This window comes from Lissotriton vulgaris, chromosome 9 (assembly GCF_964263255.1).
Source record: "Lissotriton vulgaris chromosome 9, aLisVul1.2, whole genome shotgun sequence".
Classification (NCBI taxonomy): Eukaryota; Metazoa; Chordata; class Amphibia; order Caudata; family Salamandridae; genus Lissotriton; species Lissotriton vulgaris.
In genome coordinates, this window is record NC_141697.1 from 736,520,667 (window position 1) to 736,542,736 (window position 22,070).

General features: G+C 44.3%; 1 pseudogene; it reads left to right on the forward strand.

The window, feature by feature from the left end:
* Positions 1-11,844: 11,844 nt before the first annotated feature.
* LOC147692197 (syncollin pseudogene) lies at positions 11,845-12,438 on the forward strand (annotated as a pseudogene).
* Positions 12,439-22,070: the final 9,632 nt, after the last annotated feature.

Consider the following 22,070-nt stretch of genomic DNA (forward strand, 5'->3'; position numbering starts at 1 on the left):
GAGCCAAGGTGACTTCCTCCCCCAACTAGTAGTGCACCAGGAGGTGCGTTTGCAGAGTGGTTGAGAAAGGGGGCATGGCCACCGAAAACCTCGCAGCAATTGCACTGTGTGGGACTTACTGGAGGTAACAGGATTGATAGTTGGCCCACAAGGACCCTCAAGGGTCAAACCCAGAACCTGCTGACCTTCAGAAGACTTCTCAAGACCTGGCTGTTCGAGCAGTAGCAGCACCCCTCAGCCCCCCAGCGTCTTGAGACCCTCACGGGTGAGTAGAGCGCTCTACAAATGGATTTATTGAAGGGCCAAGGGGACTTCAACCCACAACTAGTAGTGTGCCAGGAGGGGTGTTTGCAGAATGGTGGAGAAAGGGGCATGGCTGCTGGCAACTTCTCAGAAATCCTGCTGTATGGGACTTACTGGAGGTAATGGGAGGGGGAGTTGGCCCTCAAGGACGTCCTTGGGGCCAACTACCTCTCCTGTTACATCCAGTAAGTCCCACACAGTGGGATTGCTAAGAGGTCTTCGGAGGACAAGCACCATTTCTCCTCCACTCTACAAACGCGGCTCCTGGTGCACTACTGGTTGGGGGATGAAGTCCACATTACTTCTGAGGAACATTGGGGGCTAAGAAGTCCTCTTGGTAACTCCTGTGAGTCCTACACAGTGGGATTCTTGATAGCTGGTTGGAGGCCCCCTCCCTTTCTCCAGCAGTCAGCAAACATGACTACTACTTAAAAAAAAATAGACATTCACTGAATAAAACCCAAAGGTTACAGGGGCATTATAGTTAGGAATTATCATATAAAAAACCTTTGAAATTCACTAAAAAAGAACAAAGTTTACAGACGTTATAGTTAGGCTCAGATTTCACTTGTACAAAACCAGTGAAATTCAGCAGTTATACTTAGCTGAGATAACTAACTTGCACCATTAATAAATGTTATCATTAATTTCCTGCACACCCTATACCCATACACAACAACAAACTACACAAAATAAATAAATATTCTAGAACACAATTTACATATTTTTTATGTAATCATTAATTATATTAATAATTATTTATTCATTATAATTAATTTACTTCCCACCCTATACCCCTACAATACCTACAACCCGCACCTAAAACTTACATTTTAAAACATAGAATTATACAATTAACAAAAATAATGATCAATTAAATAATTATTCTGAATTAAGACTTTAACATTAATTAATTTGCTTCCCACTCTGTACCTCTTTAAACCCCACAAATCGGTATGGTACTAAAAATGACAAAAAAAACCTTTAACTTAAAATTTGGCATATATTATTCCAAACATTACCAATATTTATACAAACAATTTATAACACATACAATTAAATTATATAGTAAAATACATCAAAATAATACAAAATCGATAGTATTAACAATATTTTTAACATCGATATTGACATAGATATTTTTATAATCGATATTAAGACTTTCTATATTTCTAGCATCGATATTACTTACCTTAAAATCGATATTCTTGCCTACCATATTCTTGCTGACGATATTTCTGTCTGACAATATTTCCAACTCCAATCCCACTTATATGACACAGACATCCAAAATAACCGATTATTACGTGGCATCACTCTAGTGCATGAGCAACAATAGTAATTGCCAAGTATGGAACGGCAGCAAAACATATGGACATAGACAAATCAACAACATACAAACACTGCGTTAAAACAATGGAGATATTGTAGCACTCAAAAAGTAGTTAGGCAAAAAACACAGTTGATGGACAGAATGCAGAACAATGTCTTACATTCACCCCAGTACAAAGATCTGGGCCTAAATCCATCGTTTTTTTGCACTCCACACCACCCTAGGTCAGACAATGGCTATATGCAAATCAGCCTTGACCCTGGCCTCATGGCTTGGTAGTTTGGGCTGGACTGTTCCCATGAGGCACCGGGTCAAGGCTGATTTGCATATAGCCAGTGTCTGACCTAGGGTGGTGTGGAGAGCAAAAAAACGATAGATTTAGGCCCAGATCTTTGTAGTGAAGTGAATGTAAGACATTGTTCTGCATTCTGTCTATCAACTGTGTTTTTTGCAATTTTCACCCCGAGTGAGCTGGGTATGCTCAGACGTGAGTCCCAGCCTCTCCACATCACTGGAGTCAAGCTATCCAGGCTGAAGAAGGCTGATAGCCAGAAACCGGTCCTTGGATGCTTGATTCCGGTCTAGGAAAGACATGGCTTGGTAGTTCGGGCTGGACTGTTCCCATGAGGCACAGGGTCAAGGCTGATTTGCATATAGCCAGTGTCTGACCTAGGGTGGTGTGGAGAGCAAAAAAACGATGGATTTAGGCCCAGATCTTTGTACTGGGGTGAATGTAAGACATTGTTCTGCATTCTGTCCATCAACTGTGTTTTTTGCAAAAAGTAGTTACGAACACCAAAGTGCTTCACTTGATGAACATTACATCACTTTCCAAAACAACTGTTTGATTTGAAAACATGTTTGTTTGATCAAAATTAAGTTTAATACAGTAACCTAGTATAAATACAAATATTTGTATAGTAAACCTTGGTTAAAATGCTAATTGGCATTATCTACTGACTGAAAAATTAAAAAAGGGATAAGTATAACACTGTTTCGCGAATAATCGAATAAAAGATATGTCTAATTTTACGACACAGGGGTCGATTACGATGTCGGTCGGAAAGGCTGCGAGTGTCATTTAGTTTGTCCCAATCCAATTTGGACGCCTTGTTTCCAACTTACTTGGACACATTTTGAATGACCGATTATCATGTTCGGTAACCGTTTGGACTTTCTGACTCGGTTTCGAACAGCATTCAGAGTAACCGAATCAGTCGGAGCCGACTTGTGCAGGTCTAAGGACTGCGTATCCGTCCGAGCAATTAGGATGTCGGATTCGGACAGCCTTTCCGAATCGGTTGTTCTGACACGGATCGGCTGTCGGAAGCTGCCTTTGGGGGCCTGTAACATGCCCCCATGCACCCGGTAGCCTCTGAATCAGGCCCGTGGGGGTACCCATGGGTCCGCCCTATCCAACCATGCACAGTGTGGCAGGCACCTTGGGGTGCCCGCCAAAGGGTGCACAATTTTCTGCTACCAGCCTTTTCTTCAATGAGAGCCTAGTCAGTTGGAACACAGGCTTCCATTGTAGTTAATGGGAGTCTGACCGAACAGTATTCGGAACCATCATAATCGGTCAGTCAGACTCCTAGAATACGATTCAGTCAGAAAAAATTCCGATACTGATTTGGTCAAAATGCTTTCGGAACGACATCGTAATCGGCACCAAAGTGTGTAGAACCTGTAAAACTCAAGTATATAATATTTTGGACAACAGGTTAGTAATGGTAAAATGTTTAACTTATGTCTATTGTAAGATGGCATTTCTTGTTTACTTCTCATCTTCTCACCTCTCTGTTACCTGTGCATCGCAAAAGAACCGCAACCCTAATACATTGCGCATATTTTTAACACTGCAAACTATTAGCACAGGCTGAAAGGTGCAGTCTGAGTCGATGCAGCTCACGTGGTGACTCCACCACTGCAGACAATGATTTGAAAACTCGTTCATTACTGGGTTATCTCACTACCCCGCCTGACTCTGTCCCTGTTCATCTCTGGGGGGCAGTTAAAAACATTCTTTATGGGTGTGTCAACTCAAATAAAAGCACCACAGATATTCTGTACATTCTCAAGGTTTATTATTAGGAAAATGGTTGGTTATGGTGGTTGTGGACACATGTTAGTGGAAAGAGGACGTGGTGTTCTGGCCAGAGCACAAGACGTGTAAATGGTTAACCAGGTTCAAGTCTCGGCGTTGGCTCATAATTCTGAGAAATGTGTTTAATCTCCACATGGCTGCAACGAATTAACATGTCATGTGTAGTGTGACTGGTGCTCATGAAAAGCGCTCCAATACCTTCATGTCGAGTTCAAGCTATATAAAACTGCCTTTAAAAAAAGTAGGATTAAGAGTTTGATATGTTTGATGACACGCTCTCTGTACCACAAATAAATGTCAGATGCTGGCCAGAGAGCCGCCATGGGTCACTCAGGTAATGAACAAACACACATTTCTGACTTGTGATAATGCTCCCAATCACACAGCTAGCTGTGTTGTGTGTCAGGCGAGGGAGGGCCTGTGAATGATGCATGGCACTAAATGACATAAACACAATTAATTGGCATGTGCTTTTGCCTTGCATGTCCCCAGGTGTGAAAGCTAACTTTTCAGAATGAGCCTTAATGCTCACTGTGTGTTTTCAACCTCATTGGAGATTCCATTGCCATTACGGGGCAAGCAACAGAGGGATGGAGGTGGAAGAGTAAGCAATGATGAGGAGGAAGTGACGACGAGGGAAAACAAAAAAATAAATGCTATAGAGGGAGCAGCAGGCAGTGGGAGAAGAGGGGGAAAGAAATAGGACCTGAATCACGTCTGGGGCAGAGAAGTCCCGTGATTTAGTTAAATCAATAGGCGCTTGTTCCTTGCTCGGAAGTGACGTTTTGGCTAGATTAGCCAATTAGGGATTCTGCAAAGAAGAGTGACACTGAAGTGCACAAATGATGAGTAATGGGCATGCGTCAAGCCCTTTTTGTAAACAATAGTGTCACGCAAGCGAGACTCGTGCGCTAGCTCATGCTCTCACAGGCTCAATCCTAAAAATGAGAAACTGTCCCCCATGACAGTAAGAAAGAGGGCTAGGAAGGAAAGAACTGCTGACACACAGGGGCGGCTCCTCCGCTAAGGCGGATGATCTTTGTCCCTCTACTCTGTGAACAGTTGAAGAAGGAAAAATAAAATGATAATAACAAACATTATTATTTTGTTTTTCCGTCTGTGTCTCTGCTGTGTAGGGCCGGGTGGGGCTGGACGTCACAGGAACAGTGGTGGCACTCTCCTAAGAGCGCATAAATGTTTGAACAGCCATCTTGGGCCGGCCAAACAGTCATGCACACTTTGCATGTTCTTCAACCAGAACATGCCTAGGCCCTCAGTCCCTCTCTGAGCACTGAACCCTGGCGTTCAGACCAATCACAAACCTGATGTGATTGGTCAGGGGAGCCTATGTGCTTCCTGGTTCCTGCATCCTACCTGCTCCTGGAGTGAGAAAGAGGACTGAGAAGCAGCAGCTGGCCGGCTTGCAGGTAAGTGGTATTTTTCCCCTTTTTCTTTTTTTCATTTACCCCCGCCCTCCCACCCCCGTTAAGTAGCGGCCACCACTGCTGACAATCACAAAATTGCAAACTGACACCTCGAAATGAAATAAACTATGATATATGAGATTCTGCAATCCTTGTTTAAAAACCTGTCGCTAATTTCTTTATAATAGATGACTTGTGACGCACCCAGTCGCCTATTATTAAGAAATTATGTCAGAACTCAACTGAAGTACTTACTACAATTGAGTTCTGACATTACACTGCTTTCTGCCATTGCCAGCAGCTGAGGGTAAAGGCAGTTCAGGTCATGGAGCATAATGAAAGCATCTGTTTAAGGAACAATGCAAAATATTGATTTTCTTTCTTCTGTTCTGTTTTTCTAGTTATATAGTGACAAGCAGAAAATAGATATTCATGGTAACATGTTTCTTTTTTTGTACTCTTTGGGTAATTGTAGAAAAGTTACCATCTTTCTGCATGTTTGGACTCATTTTGAGCTACTGCACTTTAAAAAAAAACCATCTGACTTCTATTAAAATGAATCTTATATCTTTTTGCAACACATAGCTAACAGCATTTTTGATGTGTTTCATTTCTCTGTATGGCCATGGAGTTCCTCTGTGACTTGTAATATCCTTATAATGTATGACAGGAGGTACTTTATTCCATGTATAATAGGCAATGGTGTCCAATAAGATGCCAGGCTTCCTACAATGTTCCACTCAACAGCCAGTCTCTAAACACGATTATCTGTCTGGACACTGGTAAAACATGTAACTTTGCTAGTCACTTTGCATAGTGTAACAGCTTTGGTTTACAACAGAAAACTTTCAAAGCCTTGTAGTCTGAAAAAAATGCCAAACATGACATAGAATGGTTATTGATTACACTGCGAGTAAAACCTTAAAAAACTGACTTTTTCATCTCTGCCAAACACGTTTTTCTGTCCATACTGCAGGTCACTGTTCGTGATCCCTAACAGACCATTACCTCACCCCATTTGTTATCACACAACAGAGTTGTTGAAAGAGGTCATACTCTCCTACTTGTACCACAGGCTAAACACAGTCCAAACTCCCTGCTTTCAAACACACTATTCAAAGTGACTGCAACAACTGTTTTTCATTGATGAAATGAAAATGAAAAGAAAATTTATAAAGCGCGATAGTTGCCCTGGGGCGTCCAAGCGCTAAAGAAAATAGTGCTACCTAATGAGAACGGTCGCCAAGGAAGAGTCTAGTCAAATTTGTTAAAGAGAAGAGTTTTTAACTGTTTACGGAATGAAGACAAATGGGGTTGGATCTGAGATAAAAGGGCAATGAATTCCACATTTTGGCCGCGTTATAAGAAAACGACCGGCCTCCTAATCTTGATCTCCTAATCTTGGGGATGGTGGCAAGAAAAGCATGAGTGGAACGAAGCTGTTTATTAGGATGGTATGGAATGATTAGGGAGTTGTTAATCATCGTACCAGTTTTCCAATATGCCTGGTGAGAAATACACAAGGATTTGAAATTGATCCTCTCCCTGACAGGGAGGCAGTGTAGACTCCTCAGCCCGGGCTTAGCTGAGAGCCTACGGGGGAGCTGAAGCAGCATTCGAGCGGCACAGTTCTTGATTAACTGAAGTTTCCGTAGGGTGTATTCAGGGGCTCCTAGATAAAGGGCATTGCTAAAGTCAAGACGAGACTGAATCAGACCTTGAACAACGGTTTGTTTGGCCTCAAAGGGCAGAAGAAGGAAGAATCTTCTTGAGAAGTCTAAGAAGACCAAAACAGATGGCTGATAGCCTAGTTGCTTGGCTGTTAAAAGTAAAAGACCTGTCCAACCAGATACCAAGGCTTTTCATGGTATCTTTAGGTATTGGTGGTGGGCCCAGACCAGAGGGCCATATTGAGTTGATCGTGGGGGAAACAGAGCAACCCAGGAGCATAAGCTCCGTTTTGTCTCCGTTGAGTTTGAGACATGAGGCAGTCATCCACTTGTTGACTTCCTCCAGTCAGCCCGCCAAGTCAACCTTTGCTGATTGGCTGTCTCGCTGTGTAAGAGAGACCACTAGCTGAGTATCGTCTGCATATGTAATGATCTTAATATCATATGGACGGACGATCTAAGCCAGTGGTCTCATGTACACGTTAAATAACGTGGGGCTCAAAGATGAGCCCTGTGGTACCCCACAGCCTAAGGGTCTACTGGAAGAGACAGTGTCCCCCTCGAAGACCTGAAATGATCTGTCGCTCAGAAACTACTTGAGCCAGGTTATCGCTCTCCCTGACACCCCTAGGCTCAGGAGTCGATGCAGTAGAATTCTATGATTCACCGTATCGAACGTGGCGCTTAGATCGAGGAGGATGACTGCCACCGATCCCCCCCGATCCAAAATCCCTCTAGTTTCCTCTGTTACCGCAAGTAGAGTAGTCTCCGTCCCATGCTTGGGGCGAAAGCCTGTCTGGGAGGGGTCGAGCAGTTGGTTATTCTCAAGGAACCCTGTCACATGACCATTGACGTGTTTCTCGAGAATTTTTAGAAGTGCTCGTACCATAGATTGTTTCCATACAGGCTGGACAATGCCTGAAGATATGGATGCATTAAGTAGGTCAAGAATGGTAGGGAGAGTAGTATGGGTAGCAGCCGCTAAGGTACAAGGGGGAGCTTGGTCACAGGGGGAGCCCGACTTTACTTGAAGCAACATGGGACTGAGCGTCTCTGGATCCAGCAAATGGAAATGATCCTAGATGATAGGTGGATGCTGCATGGTTTCTTGGAGGAGCAGAGATGGGCCATCAAAGTGAGGATCCATATCGGCAGCAAGAAAATGACAAGTAAATTTGATAAATTGTTTGAAAAAAGAATTCAGCCAGGTCGTCACAACGAGATTTTATGTTATGATTAGACGGCCCGATTTGGGGAAGCTTAGTGAGACTCTTTACAATTTGGTAAATTTCTTTAGGTTTGGAGCTGGCCGCAACGATTTTCTTGTGTAGAAGAAAGATTGCGCAATTTTAATCTCATTTTTATAGGATCTTGTCGCCTCCCTATATATGATTTTATCCGCTGCAGCGTAGTCCAGACGCCACTTCCTTTCCAGTTTTTTACACTGACGTTTTTTCTCCCTGAGCCCAGCCGAGTACCAGGGAGCAGTTTTCCGGAGTCGTTTCAAGGCAGTTTTACGAAGAGGGATTGTGGAGTCGAGTGTGTTCACAATCCAGTTGTTGTAGTTGTTATTAGCTAATATGGGCTCTTGATTGGTTGGAGGTCTGGAGATCTCCAGGGCTACAGTCCACTTGTCTAAAGGCAGTTTAGACCAGTTGTGTGATTTTCTTGGAATAGGGATAGAAGAGGGAAAGTTATATATATTCCAAACAAGAGGGATCAGAGAGTGATCCGTCCAAGGGAGACGGATAGAAGAACCTGCCCTAAGGTCAACACAATTACTAAATACAGGATCAAGAAGATTACCTTTAGCATGTGTGGGGGAAAGGATAAGTTGTTCCAATTGTAGTGCAGAGATACTGACTATAAGCTCTGAAGCAGTATGGTCAGAGGAGTTATCAAAGTGAATATTAAAATAACCCAACAAAATTAAATTGGAAGGAGTAGTGGCTAGGTCAGCAATAATGGAGGGTAAAGCAGTATGAAACTGTTTTAAGCATCCGGGAGGGCGATATATAAGAACTCCAGAGAAACTCTTGTTAGGAGAGAAGTCAATGGAAAAAGACAGACTCTCACAGTCTGGGATGGAGTCAGAGGAGCAGCGGCACGTGTAATGGTCTTTATGGATAATTGCTAGTCCGCCTCCTTTCCCCTGAGAGCGATCTTTCCTGGCAATCTGATAGCCTTGTGGAAGTGCTTGCACAAAGTCTGGTTCAGAGTCTGAGGTTAACCAGGTTTCAGTTAAAAAAATTGCGTCTGGCGCAAGTTCATCTAGTAATAAAGCCATTTCTATGCGATGTTTAGGAAGGGACCTTCAGTTCAAGAGATACATTTTGAGTTCCAGTCTTTCTTCTTTATGGTGGATGATATTAAGCTCAGTATTACATTGGGAGCAGATGGTAAGCAGATCTGATGGGTGCCAAGAATGATGACATGGAGCTTTTACCTTAGATCTAAGATTGAGGAGAGAGTTGGGACTATAGCACCTGATGTATCCAGATCTTTTGACTGGGTGTGAGTGTTTGATTGATTCAGATGCTCCGTCCATCACCACCCACTTTTGTACCGCTTTTGGCCGCCATAAGTGTGGCAGGGTATCCTTAGACGTGAGTCCCTTGCTCACTTTGCCACTGGATTCAAGCAAGCAGGGCTGAAGACGGCTGGAATGCCAGAAACCGGTCCTCGGAAGCTTGTTTCCAGTCCAGGGAAGACATGGCTTGGCAGTTCCGGCTGGACTGTTCCCATGAGGCACAGGCTCAGACTGATTTGCATATAGCCATGTCTGAACTGGGGTGGCAGAGTGGGCTAAAGAACGGTGATGGATCAAACCCAGATCTTTTGACTGGGTGTGAGTGTTTGATTGATTCAGATGCTCCGTCCATCACCACCCCCTTTTGTACTGCTTTTGGCTGCCATAAGTGAGGCAGGGTATGCTCAGACGCGAGTCCCTTGCTCACTTTGCCACTGGATTCAAGCAAGCCGGGCTGAAGACGGCTGGAATGCCAGAAACCGGTCCTCGGCAGCTTGTTTCCGGTCCAGGGAAGACATGGCTTGGCAGTTCGGGCTGGACTGTTCCCATGAGGCACAGGGTCAGACTGATTTGCACATAGCCATGTCTGAACTGGGGTGGCAGAGTGAGCTAAAGAACAGTGATGGATCAAACCCAGATCTTTTGACTGGGTGTGAGTGTTTGATTGATTCAGATGCTCCGTCCATCCCCACCCCCTTTTGTACCGCTTTTGGCCGCCATAAGTGTGGCAGGGTATGCTCAGACGTGAGTCCCTTGTTCACTTTGCCACTGGATTAAAGCAAGCCGGGCTGAAGGAGGCTGGAATGCCAGAAACCGGTCCTCGGAAGCTTGTTTCCGGTCCAGGGAAGACATGGCTTTGCAGTTCGGCTGGACTGTTCCCATGAGGCACAGGGTCAGACTGATTTGCATATAGCCATGTCTGAACTGGGGTGGCAGAGTGGGCTAAAGAACGGTGATGGATCAAGCCCAGATCTTTTGACTGGGTGTGAGTGTTTGATTGATTCAGGAGCTCCGTCCATCACCACCCCCTTTTGTACCGTATTAAAATATTAGCACCTATTCTGGGGCGCGGAAATCAGAATTCAAAACAGTTGCGGACCTCCCTGCATCAAGCTCTATATACACATGCGCTACCTAAATATATATATTGCACTTCAATATTAGGTGGCACGGACCACTTTTAATACTAATGAAATGACGTGACCAATTGTTCTATATCTTATAACATTTTATTCTCTGCATTCCATCTTGAAGGCATTGATCTTTATAACCCTTTTTAATCGTATTATCGTATTTATTGAAGCTGTATTTATTGACATTTAACTTATAACTACTTTTTTCTGAATATTTGAGTCTGTTTTCATGTGAGATAAATTACATAGTATATCTTTTATTTTGTTTACACTTAACTTCACCCGACCTTTCGATTTGATTGGACACACCTATTATAATAGTGGTGATTTGTCCGCAACGCGCCATGTGATCAAAATTGTCACTGAGCGATTGAAACGTGTCAGGGCAGACACTTGTCTGTGACCAGTAATGAGGATATTGGCTTGTGAGGTCCGTTCCTGGCTACATATTCCTTGGAGCAGTGGGAGTGCCAGGGCTGTGTTTTCTACACACACATATATATATATATTTAGAAGCTGGCTGATATTAAAGGTTGAAATATATGTACTTAACACTAATCTGTGGTTTCAGGAACAAACTGCCTTTAATTTGCTCTCTTGGGCAACTCAGTTGAATTTGACGCCGAATACATCGACAATTTCATTTCAGATAACAATGATGGAACATACCAAAGGCAGTTAGTATTCTGATTTGAACCTAGCTTTCTTTACTTCAAAAGAACATGTAAACCTTGTCCAAAATGATACGGCTTGTTTGCGCAATTCTTGAAAAAAAAGTAAATGTACTCCTTAAATTATAGTTATATTTTCATTCATCCCCTCAGGAAAGGCTCTGACAACCACCATATATCTCTTATAAAAATATTTAATCAAAACGTCATTGTGTTTTTTTTCTATGCAAACAAAATGTTACCTCACACTGACTTTATTTTTTGTCAAACCCGACACAGCATTATATTTTAAGGGTTTCCGATTAAACAAATAACTTAAATACAATTTTACCACCAGTTTAAACATAAAAGGTGATAACTTTTAAAAGTGAGGGTTGACTTCAGCATAAAAAGGGAATGGGTACAAGAACAGAGCTGCAAGGTTACTGTAACCTTGAAAATTACAGATAGACAGGTGGTGACTTCTTGGTTTGCTACAGACTATTTCAGTTTGTTTATTCTACAGCTCGGCCACAGGTTTGTGGTTCCCATATGTGATAGTAACATCAAACATACTTCAGATGCGCACAAGGTAAAGGTTATTGATTTTCTTTTTTTAACAAGAAGTGTCATGATTGGTGAGAAGCAGACCTTCCTGCTGCATATAAACCCAGGCCTTCGTGTCACATAAGACAGCATTGTCAGAGACACTCTGAGAGGTAATTGAAGTGTCCTGCACGCCTTTGTCTCTGAAGTTCAAGATGAGGCTTCAACTGCAGCTGTTGGTTCTCCAGATCTTCATCGGTGTCCTGGCCGCCCAGTGCCCTGCGCCAAACGAGCTGAAGAATGAAAGCGGGAACAAGATCTGCGCCCGACTGTTTGAAGACAGCAACTACGTCTTCGACCAGTCATGTGGGGGCAAGTACCTGGACGCAATGAATGGTGACGACGTTCCCTTTGTCCCCCTCGCCTGGAACGACAAGGTCTCCTCCCTGGTGGTGGGCACCCGATGCGAACTCAGGGTGTGGAGCAACTTCCCAAAGTCGGGAGACAATCGGAAGTTTTCCTCTGGAATCGTCTACCAGCTGAAAGACATCAAGAGGGGCCTTTTTGGCAACTGGAACAATGTGATCTCTTCCTACTACTGCACCTGTAACTAAGAGCGGCCATCTTTAATTGGACAATACGTCTTGTTTTCCATCTTGTATAAAACGCTGGGTGATTGTATTTCAAGTGATACTTACTTACAGTGCAAGCAACGCTGAAAAATAAAAAAAAATGATTTGAAAAATATTGGATTCCTGTGTGAGATGGGAACAATTTTAGAGCTGTACTCTTTTTTCAATACCATGCTCTGTTCAGGTACCCCCTTATCCTTTTATTTTATGCAGTGTTTGTTGTAATGTCTACCCTTTTTCGATGTATAGATATAGCTCCCTTTTCTTCACTTATACCCTATACTTATAGGGTGACTGTAGGTGCCTCAGACAACATATAAAAGAACATGCAGACAGTGCGCTTAATAAACTAGCTCCTCACTGTATCAATGTGTACTTTGCTAGAATGAAGTAAAACACGGAAATCCCTTATTTTTTGTATCTCTTTGAGCCTGAAAAGTAAAGAAATCACCAATTCCGAGATTGCGCCATTTTACTTTCTCCAAACTCATAATATGCGTGCCCTAATCATAAATTGTGATCAGTATTTTAGGTTGGTTTGGCTTTGCACATTCATGCATCTTCTGGTCCTTGCACTCTAGTCGGATACTTTCCAGGATTTCCCCTTTTCTTGTGTACCTCATTTATATATTGTCTTCAACTAAATGTTTTAACTGTATCCGAGGGCTCTCGAGTTGGCAGCAGGCTGTTGTACTTGGTACTTCGAAAATGTGCCCTTAGCTGATACCACTAAACCGGTTCAATCCAACTGGTTTATTAGGTCTAAATTAAAACCATGCAAATACTTTCTCAGAAAACACCTCACAAAATAAGTCCAGAGTATTTTTCAACTTAAAAATTCTGAAACAGTGGGGGTTGGGGGTGGGGTGTGGTGTTAAATGGACGCCACTTTGATCAGTGCAGTGGTGTAGTGACTGAAAGGTCAATCAGTGAGTGGGCATGAGCGCGCCCAAATTATGGTTGTCTTTTACTAAAAAACAGAGGGGTGATGGGGGTCAATCAGAGAAACGCCCATTCTCCTTTCTTGCATTAGAGCCTGCATCACAAATGCTATGCCACCCAGTGGGGAGAAGTGATGGGTGTATTATTGGCCACCTCACAGTGCTGTCCTTGCACAGTTTCTGTAATATCACCTTGGTAAATCTATGCACTGTGCATAATGAACCAGTGCAGCACAGCAAAAAATGGCAATTCTCAAGCCCTTACACAAATCATACCTCTGTAATATTCATGAGGTGGGCGGGCTGCGCCCTCCATCTCTACCCTGGCAAAGTGCCTCCCGCTTTTAATTGCGATTTACAAAGAATCACAACGTTCACTCTTTGAGCCCCAAAGAAAAGTCATTTGCGACTTGCACTGTTGCTTAGATGCATTGTATTTTAGCTTTTCACTCTGGCAAACCTGCTACTTTGCCAAATGAATCTTTTGGGAAGATGAGAACAATTCTTACTTGAGGCCAACCGCTTTAATTTATACCTCTGTATCAGTCTAACTATTTATGTATTATGGAAACACAGGCTAAGGATACTTCTTCTTTTGTGGCAACCTAATTAGACTCCTACAAAAAACTTGGATCAAATGTTCCAACCCTATCCTGTAAGGCCCACAGTATGCATGACCGACAACCCAAATGGGTGTTGACGCCTAACCGAATACAGTCAGGATTGCCAGGTTTCTGGGTAGGTAGCTATATCATGTATGTATAAGTATGTTTGTGATATGTGTATAGATCAAGCCTAGCCGAAAGGCCTTGGAGCGCTTTATAGGGCAATGCATCGCTGGGAGCAGATTCGAGGGGCCTTATTTATGAAGACCTTGCGCCACCGGTACGTCACTTTTTCCCATTTTAAAAGTGACGCACCGGCAGCGCAAGAGCTTCATAAATAAGGCCCGAGAAGTTTTGCCTTTCCATAACAGCAGTCCAAATGAATTACGTATCTGCTCACTAAGTGGGTGAGCAAAATTATTTGTGACGCTCAACTTATGCCACGAAGTTTCTTGGAGCTAGGGGCTAGATGTAGGTAACTCCCATTTACAGACTCTTAAATACCGAATTTTACCGATTCGGTATTTAAGAGTCTGTAAATGGGAAGGGGGCAGATTTAGGTAATTTCAAAATCTGAATTACCGAATCTGTAAAATTCGGTATTTACCGATTCTGTAAATACAGAATCTGTATTTCCCGTTGATTCCTATGGGCTTTGAAGCCCATAGGAATCAATGGGAAATACCGATTCTGTATTTACAGAATCAGTAAATACCGAATCCTGCAAGGGTGCAGAGGGTGTCACTTTGACACCCTCTAGCACCCCAAGTACAGGCTTGTGTGCAATGTGGCACACATACATGCCCTAAGGGCATGTCTGTGTGTCACATTGCACAGGTGTGCATGCACAGATGTGCATGCACACCTGAATTCGGTATTTTACCACACAATAGGATTGCGTGGTAAAATACCAACTCTTAAGGGCCTGTGGCACTGTAAACTGTGCCACCTACATTTGTAATTACAGAAGCGGTATATTTACCGATTCGGTAATTTACCGAATCAGTAATTTTACCGAATTGGTAAATATACTGATTCTGTATTTTTCAGCCCCCTACATCTAAAAACCCTAATACCGGTCGGAAACGGTTTCCGACCGGTATTAGGGCTCCTACATCTGGCCCTAGGACTGAAACCTTCAAATCAAATCGAACAAGAAGCAGAAACAAAAAGTAATTATCAAAATGGATATGTCTTGAGTGCTTTTCAAAAAGCTAAGTGCTTCCCAAAGCAGGGAAGCTTCAAATGTAGCTTAGTCCATGACAGAGGGACCAGAATTGAAAAGGCTCGAGTCATCACTCTCATCTGATACGTTTAACACTCAGTGCTAGCAGGTGAAATGTCTAATCTGATCGCAGAGAACCTTTGGGAGCGTACCAAACAACCTGTTCCTAAAGATGTTTGGAGCAATGTCATAAAAAGCTTTGTATGCATAGCTAAGGGCCTTAAACTCAATTTGCTGAGTTACAAGAGGACCTTGCAGGCTACTGAAGCTCTGTCAAATCTAGCACAGCTGTTAAACAAGCTAACTGCCATGTTCAAGACTTCTTGGAGGTTAGCAATGGTGTGCACCCTGAATATCAGCACCAGAGTATCAATGCGACAAAAAATTAAATAACAACAGGTAAGTAAGAATAGATTTTCTTTACCTAGCTCTGCATACATGTACCATGGTGATATATTCCTTGAAAAAAACAAAGTTTACAGGTGCATTATAGTTAGGCTCATATTTCCCTTGTACAAAATCAGTGAACTTTAGCAGTTATAGTTACCTGAGCTAACTATAATTCATGCCCCTGCGATGAACTGCTTATGACTTCACATATTACACCACTCATTACATGGTCAGTGACATCACTGATGACATCTCAAATAACATCACTGATGACATTATCAGAAGAACCACTCCCATATAACCTCTTGTAAGCCCACTCACACACCCATACAACCACTCACCTACCCATTCACAAACCCAAACCAGTACTCATATACCCACTCAATCCTCCACAGAGGCACTCAAACACCCACTTACTCACTCATACAGCCACTCACACAACCATTCACTCACCCATTGAGCCGCTCATACAACCAGTCACTCACCCATACAGCCACTCACAAAGCCACACACTCACCCAGACAGCTACTCACACACCCACTTATTTACCTACACAGCCACTCACACACCCACTCACTCGCCCATTCAGCCTTTAAACAGAGCCACTCAATCTATCATACAAACACACCCACACAACCACTTACATACCCATTTCCACATCCATACAATCACTCACACATTCACTCACTCATCCATACCACCATTCACACAGACACCCACTCTCTAATACAGCCACTGACACACCAACTACCTTAACCAAACAGCCACTCACTCACCCATACAGCCACTTGCTCACCTAGTCACTCACTGATGCAACCATTTAGACACCTACTCACTCACCCATACAGTCACTGCACACCCACTTACCCACCCATAGAGCCACTAACACCGCCACACACTCACCCATAATGTCACTTAGATTCCCACTCACTCACCAATACAGCCACTCACACAGCATCTGACTCATCATCACAGCTACTCAACACACCCTTGTGCACCCATACAGCCACTCACACACCCATACACACAAGGATGCATACAGTCACATAGCCACTCACATAATATATGTGAGAAGCAGTATCACTCAGTAGTAGTGCACCCAGTATAGTAATGTAACTATTGTAGTTGGTTAGTATATATGTTTAGCAATCATAAACGCTTAGAAAATACTTATTCTCACTGGATGATGTCATCAGTGCTGCCATCAGTGATGTCATTTGAGATGTCATCAGTGAGGTCACTGACCATGTCCAGTCTCTATACAGCTCTGAGCCGGGAGAATCTCCTGCTGTCACCGAGGTGGGTTGGCCGGGTTATGAAGGGGAGCCAATAACGCTGGGTGAGGTCACTGCTGCCATTTCAGGTCTTGCTTCTGGAAAGGCGCCGGGACTGGATGGCTTACCTGGGGATATGTTTAAACAGGAGCCCATTGTTTGGGCACCCTACCTTACCGCCCTTTTCAACGGAGTTCTTAGCGGCATGGAAATCCCTAGTACTTGGCTGGGGGCAGAGGTGGTCCCAATTTTCAAAAAGGGCTCGCCTCTCCTCCCAGCCAACTACAGACCCATCAGTTTAATAGACGTAGCACAGAAACTGTTTGGCAGGGTTTTGCTGAATCGGCTCCAGGATTGGATGGAAGAGGTGGGCGCCCTTAGTCCCTATCAGGCGGGATTTAGGAAGGGTGTATCCACAGTGGACCAGGTTTTCAGATTGAACCTTATCTATTGGAGGGCAGCAATATTCGAGGGCGGTAGTCTGTACACAATCTTTGTGGACTTACGGGCCGCCTTCGATCTGGTGCCCAGGGGGAAACTTTGGAGCGTCCTGGCAGAGATGGGCGTTCCCCCGGACATCCTATTAATCTTACAGAGGCTGCATCACAATAATTACGCCCGAGTGAGGTGTGGGAGGTCGGGGTAACTGACCGATAGATTCCCCATTGACCGGGGGGGTAAGACAGGGTTGTGTGTTGGCACCGACCCTGTTCTGCCTCTTTGTCAACGGGGTAATCGCCCACCTGAATGCCACTGACTATACTGACGCCCCCAAATTGAATGGCAGCAGGGTGCCCGCAATCATGTTTGCGGACGACACCCTGCTGCTATCCAAAACCCCTATGGGGATACAGAGGTTCCTTGATTCATTTGTAGCCTTCTGTACTGACAGGGGGCTAGAAATTAATGCGGCAAAAACCAAATTCATGGTTTTGAATCCGAGCCAAAAATTGCGGCCGAATCCGCAATTGGGAGCTGTACGGCTCGAGAGAGTAGCCACCTTTGAATACCTTGGTGTGACTCTCAACGAAACCATGTCTTGGGGATCCCACCAGAGTAGGGCGAACCTCAAACTTATACAAACTACTGGGGGTATCGCCCGGATGATGACCGGCTCCTCATACCGCCCGTTGGGGGCACTAATCCAGATATACAAGGCCCAGGCTAGGGGAGCGATCATGTATGGGGCGGAACTGTGGGGACATACACCTTGCCGGAGTCTGTCACTAACGGAAAACAAGTTTATAAGACAGATAGCCGCGCTTCCGCCCAGCACCCCGCTCCTCCCTTTGAGGCTTGATTTGGGTCTACGACCACTAGCTGATGAAATAAGCCTGAGACCCATAGCCTTCTGGCGCAGGCTGTGGAGCAGTAATGATCTTGCAGAATACAGGGCGGAACTGGTCGAATTATTGAACCACCCAAAAGCGCTCCGTATCCCCTGGGTCAAAAACATCCAAGTCACTTGTATGGAACTAGGGCTCCCTGACTTATGGACTGAGCCGGCGGATGCCACACTAAACATCTCCAAAAGGTCCCTGGCTAATGTATATCATGAAAAAAAATTAGCTAGGGCCCGAGCTGCCCAGGCAGAAGGGTCTCTATCCTCTGTGTTCTTTCAAAGCAAGGACCTTTATAGGTTTGAGAGGGTACTGGATCCTATTTCCCCCGTACTTGCTAGAAAGCTGTTTCTCCAATGGAGATACGGCACATTGCCCTTTCGGTCCTTTACAAGCACCTGGTCATCGTCTCCCACCACAAAGCAGTGTCCGGCCTGTGATGCCATGGAGGAAACCGACTTACACGTGGCTTTCTTCTGCCCAGCCTACAAGGTAGCGAGAAAATACTGGCTCCTCCCGTTGATAAGGAATATGGGCTGCAGGGAATATGCACCAATGTATAGGATTTTAAAATCTGATGTCTCTGGCCCAACTGTCTTCGCATTAACAAAATTTCTTACCAATGTTTGGCATACGCTTAACCGTATTTTAAAGGAGTTGGGTCCCTCCTAAAATCTTAGATGCATAGTTTTTATAGCACTTTTAGTATATACATTCCAATGTTTTATCTTTTTATGCACTGATTTATTTGTGATTGTATATGTGTATTGTTTATCTTTTATGGCCAAATGGCCGAAATAAAGATTGGAAAATGAAATGAAATATGTGAGGTCATAAGCAGTGCATTGCAGGGGCGTAAGTTACAGTTAGCTCAGGTAACCATAACTGCTGAATTTCACTAGATTTGTATGAGGGAAAACTGAGCCTAACTACAACATCCCTGTAATCTTTGTTTTTTTCAGTGAATTTCTAAGGTTTTTCAAAATCTATTTCCTAAGTATAACGTCTATGTAAACTTTTGTTTTTAAATTAATTTCTATGTTTTTTTTAACTTAAAGTCACATTTGCAGACTGGTGGACAAAATGGGGGGTGCCTCGACCAGCTCTCAGGAATCCCACTGTAAGGGACTTACTGAAGGTAAAAGGAGGGCTTATTGGCCCCCAGGGTCGCTCAGTATCCAAAAGGACTTAATCCCCCAACTAGAAATTGCACCAGGAGGTGTGTTTGCAGAGTGGTGGTGAAAGAGGGCGTGGCCTTAGAAGTCCTCTCAGCAATCCTGCTGTTTGTAACTTAATGGAGGTAACAGGAGGCCTTGTTGGCTCCCAAGGACCCCAGCATACAAGGGGACTTAATCCCCAATCACCAGTGCTGCAGGAGGCATGTTTGCACAGTGGTGGAGAAAGGGGATGTGGCTTCTGAAGTCCTCTCAGCAATCAGAGTGTGTGGGACTTACTAGAGGTAATGGGAGGGCTTCTTGACCACCAGGGTTCTCAGTATCCAAAAGGACTTCATCCCTCAACCAGTATTGCACCAGGAGGCACTTTTGCAGAGTGGTGAAGAAAGAGGGCATGGCCTCGGAAGTCCTCTCAACAGTGCAGCTGTGTGGGACTTACTGGAGGTAACAGGAGGGCTTGTTGTCCCCCAAGGACCATTTGAAGCCAAAGGGGCTTCATCCCCCAACCAGCAGCTTGCCAGGGGGTGTGTTTCCAGAGTGGTGGAGAAAGGGGGCAACGCCTCCAAAGACCTCACAGGAATCCCGCTGTGTGGGACTTACTGAAGGTAACAGGTGGGCTAGTTGGCCACCAAGTCGCATTTGCAGAGTGGGGGAGAAAGGAGGCGGGGACTCGGGCGAGTTGCCGGGCATTTAATAAAAAAAAATGTAGGAAAGGGGGACCCCCCCTTTGCTGGGCCGATTGTGGCCCCAGGGACCCATCCCTAGGGCCAGGCTATTTTCGAATGGTGAGGGGGAGTGGTACTGCCACCCTCCTAGGCTGATTTCAGCCCCAGGACCCCATTGCCCAGGCCCAGCCCTCTTTGTTCTTTTTTTTGTAAAAAAAGGAGGGGGGGGCTACGCTGCACCCTATCCTGGGCTGACAAGTGAGGTATCATTTTATTCAGGAGACCGGCACAGTGTGTAAAATGAGAAATTGTTAGCGAAATGTGAGGTTTGCAGGAATACTGGTTAGAAACATGTTGGTAGATCCATGCAAGCCACATCTCCCTGAACTCCCCTGGGTGTCTAGTTTTCAGAAATGCCTGGGTTTAGTAGGTTTTCTAGATGGCCAACAAGCCCCGAACCAAAAACACACGTGACTCTCTTACAAAACCAAGTAGTTTTGTCATAGACAGTTTTGATGCCTCCACAATCTGTTTTGGTCCCTTCCCTGTCACGGGTCCTTGGCCTGCCACACAAGTGAGATAGCATTTTTATCAGGAACACAGGGCGGTAGGAAATGTGTGATGAGCCGATAATCCCACAACTTTCCCTCCCCTCACAGAAATGTGAGGAAAATTTGATTTAGTTAGCTAAAATTGAGGTTTGGCGGGGATTCCGGGTAAGAAAACGGTGGGGGATCTACACAAGCCATACCTCCCGGGACTTAGCTTGGTGTCTAGTTTTCAGAACTGTCTAGGTTTCGTAGGGTTCCCGAGATGGCCGCCGAGCCCGGAACCAAAAAGGCAGGTTACTCCCCTGCAAAACCAGGTTGTTTTGTGATCAATAATTTTGAAGTCCCAACAGTATGTTTTGGAACATTTCCTGTCACGGGCACTAGGCCCACCCACAGTAGTGAGGATGCATTTTTATCAGAAAACCTGGGTGAATGATGGGTGATAGGAAATGTGTGATGTCCCGGTAATTCCAAAGCTTTCCCACACAGAAATGTGATGAAATGTGATTTTTCTTAACTATATTTGAGGTTTGCAGAGAAATCTGGGTAAGAAAACATTGGGGGATCCATGAAAGCCACACTTACCTGGACTCCTCTGGGTGTCTAGTTCATAAATGTCTGGGTTTGGTAGGTTTTTCTACATGGCTGACAAGCCTGATACCAAAACGCAGGAGCCCCCTTTGCAAAAACAGGGTGTTTTGTGATAGATAAGGGGTACCTGGGTTTTTTTTCCCAGGCATGGCAGCCATCTAGATACACCTACAAAATGCAGACATTTCTGAAGTTTTAATTTAACTTGTCCCTAATTTAACCCCTTGCATGCGTCGGACGGCCCCCGTCCGTCTGACGCTGCGGTGCTCGTGTGCGCAAATCTGCGTACGCGTGGAATTTTGCCGCACCGCGGCAAAATTCCGGCCGTGCCCAAGGGGTTAAGCTAACAGTGTGGTTTACACATTTCAGGGCTGCAACAATGGGTAAAACTAAATAGAATATAAATGTCATAATACAGGTGATGGTGAAAAGATCCCACAATGAATTTCACTGTAAGGTTGTGACAAATGATGGATAGTTCGATTTAATTTGATCAAAAGCACCAGCCAAAACTGCCTGGACTTGACGCAGTCTCTGACATTGACATACACCCCTCTTAGTTACAGGCAGGTTGTGCAAAAGGTGTTGTACAAATGGAGACCTTCGTTAGACGTCCAGCAGCATGACAGGTAGGCATGGTAAAAGATGGGTGATTGTGTGAGCCAGATATGTATCCAGTTGAGGCTTGTGGCCTGGCTGAAGATACTAATTTAATCTCCAAGTAGAAGAGCATAGATTAACAGGCAGCAATATAATTATGCACATTCTCTACACTTTCACATGAAGGTTGATTTAAAAAGAAACCTCAAGTGTTTGCCTAACATTGCTTGGACAAGCATACACTTTTTTGAGTGGGGAATGTAGAAAGCATGGAAGCCTGCCATGTCTACTAGAAATTGAATATATTTCCTTTCAACAGCATTGTTCGGCATTACTACAGGTGCATATAAAAGTCAAACTTCATGTCATGAAACCGTTAGAGACTGAC